Source organism: Alexandromys fortis, unplaced genomic scaffold (assembly GCF_014885135.2).
Source record: "Alexandromys fortis isolate MF-2015 unplaced genomic scaffold, M_Fortis_MF-2015_v1.1 scaffold_68, whole genome shotgun sequence".
Classification (NCBI taxonomy): Eukaryota; Metazoa; Chordata; class Mammalia; order Rodentia; family Cricetidae; genus Alexandromys; species Alexandromys fortis.
Genome location: NW_026067948.1, coordinates 608,718 through 617,566, shown reverse-complemented (window position 1 = coordinate 617,566; position 8,849 = coordinate 608,718). Strand labels below are relative to the sequence as shown.

The 8,849-nt window shown below is 37.6% G+C and overlaps 1 pseudogene; it reads left to right on the top strand.

Moving 5' to 3' along the window:
* Positions 1-3,882, top strand: part of LOC126506144 (40S ribosomal protein SA-like) — an 11,042-nt pseudogene extending 7,160 nt beyond the window's left edge.
* The last annotated feature ends 4,967 nt before the right edge of the window (positions 3,883-8,849 follow it).

Here is an 8,849-nt window from a genome sequence, read left to right as displayed (position 1 = left end):
GAGAGAGAGAGAGAGAGAGAGAGAGAGAGAGAGAGAGAGAGAATAGGGTGAGTCAGGGAAAAGCCATGTAGCTGCCCGCAGGAGACAGACTCCTCTGGCCAGAACCCACCAAAACTTTACCAGTGGGCCATGACCTCTTGGTGATGCACGGATTAATGAGGATGGGTTATTTTAGGATAGAAGGCTAGCTAAAAAGATGCTTAAATTATTGGCCAAACAGTATTGCAAATAATATAGTTTCTTCGTGATTATTTCGAGTCAGGGTAGTCGGTAATGAACGAGCAGCCTCTGCCACCAGATTCACATGATCTCGACACCCCCAAATCAATAGTGCCCCATATGCTAATGGGGGAATGCATAGACAGCAGAATTAAATACATTACCATTTTGAAAAACTGAGAAAATAAAACCCTTGGGTATTACCCATGCATGAAAATTATCTAACCATATACAAAAAAAAACATACTATAGAATTTGTAGAATGATGAAAAACATAGTGAATAACCTAAAGAGGATTTATACTGTTTATGTTGTAATCCTCTATTTAATGCAGCTTCCACAAGAATGCCAACACTGCCATTTGCAGATCCTGAGAAACATGTACGACCCACCCTCCATCCCTCTGGCAAGGAAAGAATTAAGAAAAGTATATCACTCTTGCAGTTTCATTGTCACAAAAGAGTATCATTGATGAGAAATAGTTGTAACAAAGAAATGCTACAGATAAATTTGAAAATAGCCACACCAACACACCAACATACCAGAAAGATTTTTTACAGGGTACGAAAGCACTCAGTGGAGAACAAAGGAGGAATCTCATCTTTTCCACGATGTCTGCATTTTTTCTTTTTACATACTGCATTAATAGACATGTTTGATTATGAAAATTTGTATGCTCAATTAAATATTTGTGTATTAGATGCACCAACTTGTGAGAAAAAATATATAGGAAATCTTATTTATTAACTTTGTTCTTCAACAATTTCAAATATGCATACAATATGTTCTGATTACTGTATCCACCCTCTCTTATCTCTTATTTAGTGCTGATGACACATGAAGGAATACTGCAACAAATATTCATTATACAAAGTTTATGCTGCTTGTTTCTTTCAAAGTCTGCAGATATATATATGTAACATATAACAACTGCTGATATTTTTCATAAAATTGCAACAATTTATTCATGTTACATATTTCCTGATTAAAAAATTAAAACTTCATGTATTAAGTAAAAGCAATCAGCAGTTATTTCAAATACACAATAAAGAACACCAAGAAATTTAAACAAATTAGGAATTTTTGGAATGAGAGTATTACACACCTTCCTTCCAGACCAAAGACTTAAAAAAAGACACAAATGTTCAAAGAAAAATAAAAATGTTACCTATTTCAAATTCAGTAAGATAGTCTATCTGTTCACTTTGTACTTGAGAAAACTCAACAGACACAAAAGACTTTAGACTAGCTATGGGGAAGCTGCTGATTACCACACTGGTTCAGTTTTATGAGTCTGTGACAGTGATGGAGAAGTAACTGAGGAAGTCCCACCTATGTGTCTCAATTTGCGTCCACTGACTCCAAACATACAAGTTTCGTCTCCTGAATTGTGTGAAAGGCGGTGATTCTTTCAAACCTAATTATAGGAAGGGCTAGAATTCAAGTAGAAGTAAACTGACTAGAAATCACACAAACTATATTCAAAGCCTTGATTTTAAACTTTTAGCAACCTTGTGACATTGTCCTTAAATGTTCAACAGGGTGAATGGTTCTGTGACAAAAGAAGGAAAGTGAACTCAGTCAAAGTCACCATTACTGGGAACCAACATTTGTAGCTTATCACAACAAGGCTGATGATCATGAGTGCTAGCACGAAGGAAGGAAAACAAGGAGATAATCCAAGACTCATTGCTCAGAAGCCCTGACCTTCCATCACCAACAGACAACTGAAGATCCAAGCACTCAACACACACCCTTGGTTTCTGGCATCCTCAAGAAAGTCTCTTGAATGCACTAAACACAGATCTGCTTGTTATTGGACTCCACCATAGTCCTCTTCTTCATCTGTTCCTGCTACAAAGAGTCTTCCTGGGTATTTGTCTTTCTGTCTTCAATACCGTATCAGGATGTGATCTCTATGATATCTCATTTTCTTTTGTCGTGTTAACGTGGAAACTGTCAAAGCTCAAGTCATTGCCTGGCACAGTGGTGACGGTGTCTTCACTGACAGCACAAGGGCACATGTCAGTCAGGTGGTCTACCTGTAAGATTGTGTGACACACAGACAAACAGAATTTTACCATACTTAAAATTTCAACAGAAAAACCTCAGTACTTCAGCCAAAAATTAGCAAGTTGTATAATATTAACAATATTGAAGACTTGGATTTTATAAAACAGAGCCTATAGTGAGTTAATTAATAGAGGCTAAAATAAAGAGAGGAAATAAAGAGAAATGATTACAGTGTGGGACTTATATCCAAGTCAAAGAAGTAGAGAATAGTCAAAATTTAGGTATCGCCAATCAATACCCTGGAGACCTAATATAGTAATACCCACCAGGAAGTGCCTAAGCAAGAGCAATATTGAGAAAGCTGATAGCAGACACACACACAGCCGTCTTATGCAGTTCTGGTTTGCGTCTCTCTTGCTCTGATACAGTGTGACCAAAAGCAGCTGGAAGCAGAATGTTATTTGGCTTACAGGTTATCTTCATCATCCAGGGAAGCCAGAGCGAGAACTGAAGCAGAGACTATGGAGGGATGCTGCTTCCTGGCTTGCATCCAAGCATACACTCAGCTACCTTTTCTATACAGTTTAAGTTCAGCAGCCTAAGACTGGTTCTACCTATAGTGGTCTGGGCCTCCTATGTAATCAAGTACCAAATAAATGCCTACAAGTCAGTCTGAGGGAGACAATATTTCAGTTGATGCTCCCTCTTCCCGGATGTGTCAAGCTGACAACCAAACTAATCACGTATGCCCGGAAAGGAGAATGCATTAATAAGCAAGAATAAGTCAAAATATGATCAAAACTTTAATGGAATATGCTTCCATTTGTAAAGAACTCAATTCATTTACTAGATAAAATGATAATTATCTCCTTTGTACCTTAAAAATTTCACATTTATAAAATCAACATTTTAATCTTTGTTATTTATGCTTGGTTTAAAATTGGTTAGTCCATCTGGCATTGTTTTAATGTCATTAAGAAGCCTGCTGATGTCAGAGTCATCTCCTCCGGAAACACTGGTCAGTGAGCCTTACTAATTCTGCTGCTGCTATTGTAGCAAAATCCAAGTGCTGGCTGCTTCCTGCTTGGGACCTTCACTAACCAAGTCCACGCAGCCTCCACACAGCCATAGCTTCTAGTGCTGGCTGATCTCAGGGCTGACCATCAGCCCCTCACATAAGATGTTTCATGTCGACCTGCTACCACTGTTCTGTGTAACACAGACTGTCCTCTGTGCTATGTGGACATTGCTATCCCCAACACAAGGAAGCTCACTTGGTGAATCTATTGTAGTGGAAGCTGGCTCAGGAAGTTCTCCCATGAGCAGCCATGGGCAGTTACATCTGTTCTCTACTTCTACAAAGACCTGAAGGTTGAGGAGGAGCAGGCTGTTGCAAAGAAGGTTGTGACTAAAGAGGAATCCCGGGACGAATAAACAGTGTCAGGCCCCGTGTTCACTGCTGCTTACTTGGAGGTGGAAGGTTGGTCTGAGAGTGTGCAGGTACCCTGTGTCCATCCAGAAGTTCCTTACAAAGACTGGTCAGCAGCTCCCACAGTGTAAGCCACCGAGAAGGCTGAAGCCACCACTGAGTGGTCTGAGTTGTACTACAAACACATGAGCAAAGGGAAAGGTGGAAGAAAAAGTTCCTAGGAGCATTTTTTAAAAGTTGAATTATTTATGCTTCTTAGCTTCAAGAGCTTATACTCAACTCAAGAAAATAAAAGCAGTCCTACTTTGAGTTCTCATCGGCATGTTTGTGTATTTAATTATTTGAGGAAGCCAATGGTGCATGTAACTATTTGGAAGTGAGGCCTCCAATTTGCTGTGTGCATATTGACGATCATAGATTGCCTAAAAGAGCTGGAGTCTGTTTTGAAATTGTCACTTTTTTTAAAGACTGTATTTTACTATAGACTTTCATAGAAAGTTGATGAATGGAAGGCGATGTGGGTCAACCACTAATCTGAGCAAGTAGCCATCGTCAAACTGGGTGTCACTGAATTTGTTATTAAAAATTTTCACAAAAAACTTTAACCTTTAAAATAAGAAATAAGTTTCATGTTATTTTCATAGGTGGAGGGCTAAGATAATTTAAAGAAATTTCTCTCAAAGTAACATTAGCCTAATGGGAAAGCTCTTTTTCACCCAAATGTAATGAAGTTAATGCTTACCCAGTGCCAATAATTTTGTGTAGGTAACAGGTTACCCAGAGTTGGTTAAGTGTTGAGTGTGTGGGAAAGCTCACATTAGAAATTAAATGTGCCAATCACAACTTCTTAATAGTCTTTTTCTAGCCCGGGCATTTATTCTCTTCATAGTTAAATAGTGCTGATTATTTTCTCCTCCTTCTCCTTGTATTATCACGTCTGTGAGTCATACCAATTGCTGTTGTGGCAGGATGTGTGAACTTTCATTTCCTGGATTTATTTTTAGTTTTTATTGCATGTTCTATCCTTACTGCTTTAACAGTAGCTTGCTCCACTAAGACAACACTAGTTAAGACAGAGAATGATGAGCACATATATTCCCAGCCATAAACATCACTTTCGAGAGTCATCATGTTACCTGGAATAGTGAAGTGTTTTTAATCACACCTATGTATCTCAGGAATATGATTTCACTATGTGAGCCAGAAAATAATTTTCTTAATATATCTATAATTGGAACATAATAAAACCTTCAATTTGTAAACTTAAAGAACCTAAATATTCTACTTGTATATAAATATAATTCAAACCAAAGAACAATAAACTTTTAAAGCTAAGCTTAAAAAATAAATACATAGCATGCTGCCTTTTAGTGTTACAATTACTAAATACTCTAGAAGAATGACTTTTTATTTCACACATTGCAGTTGAAAAGAATCAACCATGCTAGGTGGAGTTGCCTGAGACTCTGACATGCATGTAGAACCCTCAGCATGGATGTCTGCACACCATAGCCCAGAAGAAGGTAAATAGGGCAATTCTTAAAAAGTCACTATGAAATTTCTAATAAAATTCTTATATCTATTCATTTTTCTACCTATTATCTCTAGAAGACTAGTCAAAGAAATTCATTTGCCTAATGAGTTGTGCATAACATATGTAAAGAATCGCCAGATAATTAGTGATCTACAACGTCTCTTCCTATAACTGAATTGCAGCCACAGTGCAGTCACCTTATTTAGGCCGAAACAATGTTCAGAGGTAATTTAAGCTTTATTTATCACAATTATTCTTCTTACTTCTGTTTCTGGAACTGAACCCAAGGCTTTGTGTACCTGTGAGCAGTGCCTTACCACTGAGGCCTCAGCTCTCTTCAGCATTCTAAGATTCTAACATGTTTGGAACTAATATAGAAACCTTAATTAATGGTGGGTACTTTATTTCTAAATCCTGCCACTTCTCTGTACTTAATAAATTGTCTGAAAGACTAATTCTGGGAAGGTTCTGAAAGCAGCTATTGCAGTGAGTCAGTGTTTGGGAGGAAGATAAAAAGAGTGACTTCCTACCCCTTCTACTGTGAAGCTCTAGCAAACTTAATGGGAGAGCTGACCAGAAGGCATCCTCATTTTAATGTTCACAGTCTTGGAAGCAACTTTTCTGTGGGTTTTGTTTGCATTCCAGACTCTGTGTAAAGCCCAATGCTGACTACTGTGGTTTGGATATCAAAACTCCTCCTTAATGTGTGGAAATTAACTTGATTCAGGAAATAACCAGGCTAGCTAAAAGATAAAACAATTATATTTTTTTATTCATGATAAGGGAAAACCTCATGAAACAGGAATGAGAAATCCAAGCCCAGCTGTGCTGCGAGGGAACCACACACACAGAGAGTGCACCTGTGTTGTACATTGTTATTCTCCAGTTCCCAGAAAACAACACCCTAACTTTGTACCACCTCTTAAAGATATTGGTTAACAAGGCTTCCCCATCATCAAGGCTCAAATGTAGAAGTCATGAACCTTGGGTGGTAGCACTATTCAGAGTTGTTTGGATCCTGGGGACTCTAATTTCACCTTGAAAGACCATTAGAAGTTGGTCTGCTTTAGAGAAGGTACCTCAGTAAAGGCATATTTTGAAAGACAGAGTTTGTTATCAGATCCTTTCTGTCTCTAAATGTCTCGGTCATCATGAAAGACATACCTTTCTTTGCTCCACACATTCCTTGATTTGATATTCTACCTCAACAACAACCTATAGCAAATGGGAACAACTGGGTATGGACTAAAATCACCTATCTTATCTAGGATTTCTGTTGTAAAAAGACACTTTGACCACATCAACTCTTATAAATGCAAAAAATTTAATTGGGGTGACTTACATTTTCAGAGGCTAGTTTATTTTTATCATGGTGTAACATGGTGGCATTCAGACAGAGATGGTGCTTGAGAGGTAGCCGAGAGTTCTACATATTGATTCAAAGTCAACAGGAAGTGGTCTGAGACACTGGGTGTGGCTTGAGCATATATGAACCTACCTCCACAATGACACACTTTCTCCAAGAAGGAAGGCCATACCTATCCTAATGATGTCACACCTCCTAATAGTGCCAATTCCTATGAGCTTTGGGGGACAATTACATTCCATCTATCATACCACCAAGGCTATGATCCCACATTAACCTGCCTCTTTTAAGCTAATTCTCTTATGTGCTTTGGCAGGACGCAAGACCAACTCACCAGATAAAGTACAGGCCAAATTCAGAGCACAGGGTAACAGAGAAGATGCCCAAAATGAATTAGCCCTGGTTTTGTTCAGTTTTTGAGTCAAGTTCAGATTCTGATATGTGAAAAGAACATGGAATGTCTACACCAAAAATCCGAAATCCTGTTGGAAGGGATTTTTAGGGAGACATCTTCTACAGTCTAAGGGTGAAGGGAATTTTTTTAACCACTGCCATTTTTTTTAGGAGCAAAAGACAGAAAAAGGGACACAGAGCATATGATAGAGAAAGAGGGTGGTTATAAAGAAGGAAAAATTGACTAGAGGCCCAAGAGTTTTCTCAAAGGATGATACTAGGAGCCTTGCTTAGAATTTCCTTCACTAAATTTCTGGTAAATATTCAAACTTTCTTCAATGCACTGTCTGTAGAGCAAGGTTCTGAAATCTCTATAAATACAAAAGAAATCTGATACAGAGATAAAACTTTACTTTGTGGGTATTTGGCAAAGAATTAAGATTTTTAGTTTTGAGTGAGTCTGCTCCCATTTCCCATACAGTGTAGGTGGTATGTAGGGAAATAAACAAAAGAAGAGACGGGAGACAAATTGTGGTGAGTTATAGCACAAATCCCACACACAGTCTTGGTGAGAGATGTTGATGGTCAAATGATGCCAGGAGGGAAAAGATTCAGAAGGAATCTAAAAGGCATATCTGAAGGAATTGTGCAGGAGAGGTATCTAGAATCTAGAATGAGCAAGGTTCTTTTGTTTATGTGATTTGGATTTCACAGAAATGTGTGTGTATTATGATTTACACACATCTTACTTAATACTTTCAGTTCTGTGAGGGAAGGTAGATCTTTGTCTTTTTTAAATCTCTTTTTTCCAAGAGACAGAAATATCACAAGAGCTATTCTGGATGATAATTACTTAGATTGCATAACAACTCAGCTCCAGTGACCAGATTTGAATGCAAACATGCTCACTCTAAGCTTGAGATTCTACCCTCTGCATGTACTATTTCCCCATATAATCCACCAAAACTCATAGAAGGAAAGCATCACTGTTACTGTATATATGTTACACAGAACTTCTGAGCTTCAATCCTTGATTATCAAATAACCAGTAAGAGCAGTTCCTTCTCTGTGCACAGAGCCCTCAGCTTACTTCTGCTTAAAACATGTGCCTTTATATGAGTTTAATAATTAAGGATTAAAAAGTTGGTCTTTGAATTTAAAGGTGGAAGTGGCCAAATATATCAAGTGGATATATAGGAATAGTGAAGTGCATTTGTGATACACATTATTAGAAATATATTATAGTGTATATATTGTACATAATATATATTATTGTACATATATATATATGTAACAATACTGAGCACTATCCTCACTGAAATGGCATTTTTTATCTTCAGATGATCTTTCATTTAACAATATGTTTTCATATCTTGCTTTGGGTGAGAATATGAACTGCTTCTGGCTTCTCTGTACTTGCTGTAGGATAAAAAAAGAGACCCTAAAATCTATATCTAGATGGAAAAGAATTATTAGGACTTGGGAAAAATAATGGATAAGAACCAGGGGAAAAGGAGAGACACAGGGCAAGAAGACAAATCTCTCAGTAGTTTAAGAAATAATATGTCAGTATACACTGTCCCTCTGCCATCCCATGTTCCTCTGAATCTTTATTCTGTCAGAACAAATGCTTTGTGTGGACAACAGCTTTCAAAAGTTCCTGAGTAAATAAGGAAATGGCACCATGCTCTGTAATTGAAGTTCTATAAAATAGAAAGTATATCACTATGTAAGAAGTAATAGCAAGAGTCTGTAGGCTGAAGGTGGATGCCCCAATGTTACCGAAATCAAATTTTTTCTTAAGAGAATCAAAGGTAGCAGTTAGAAGGATGCCAAATGATCCTAGATGTCTTCTTGTGTTTATATGCAGGTCATGCTTTTCTTGGGTTTTCTGA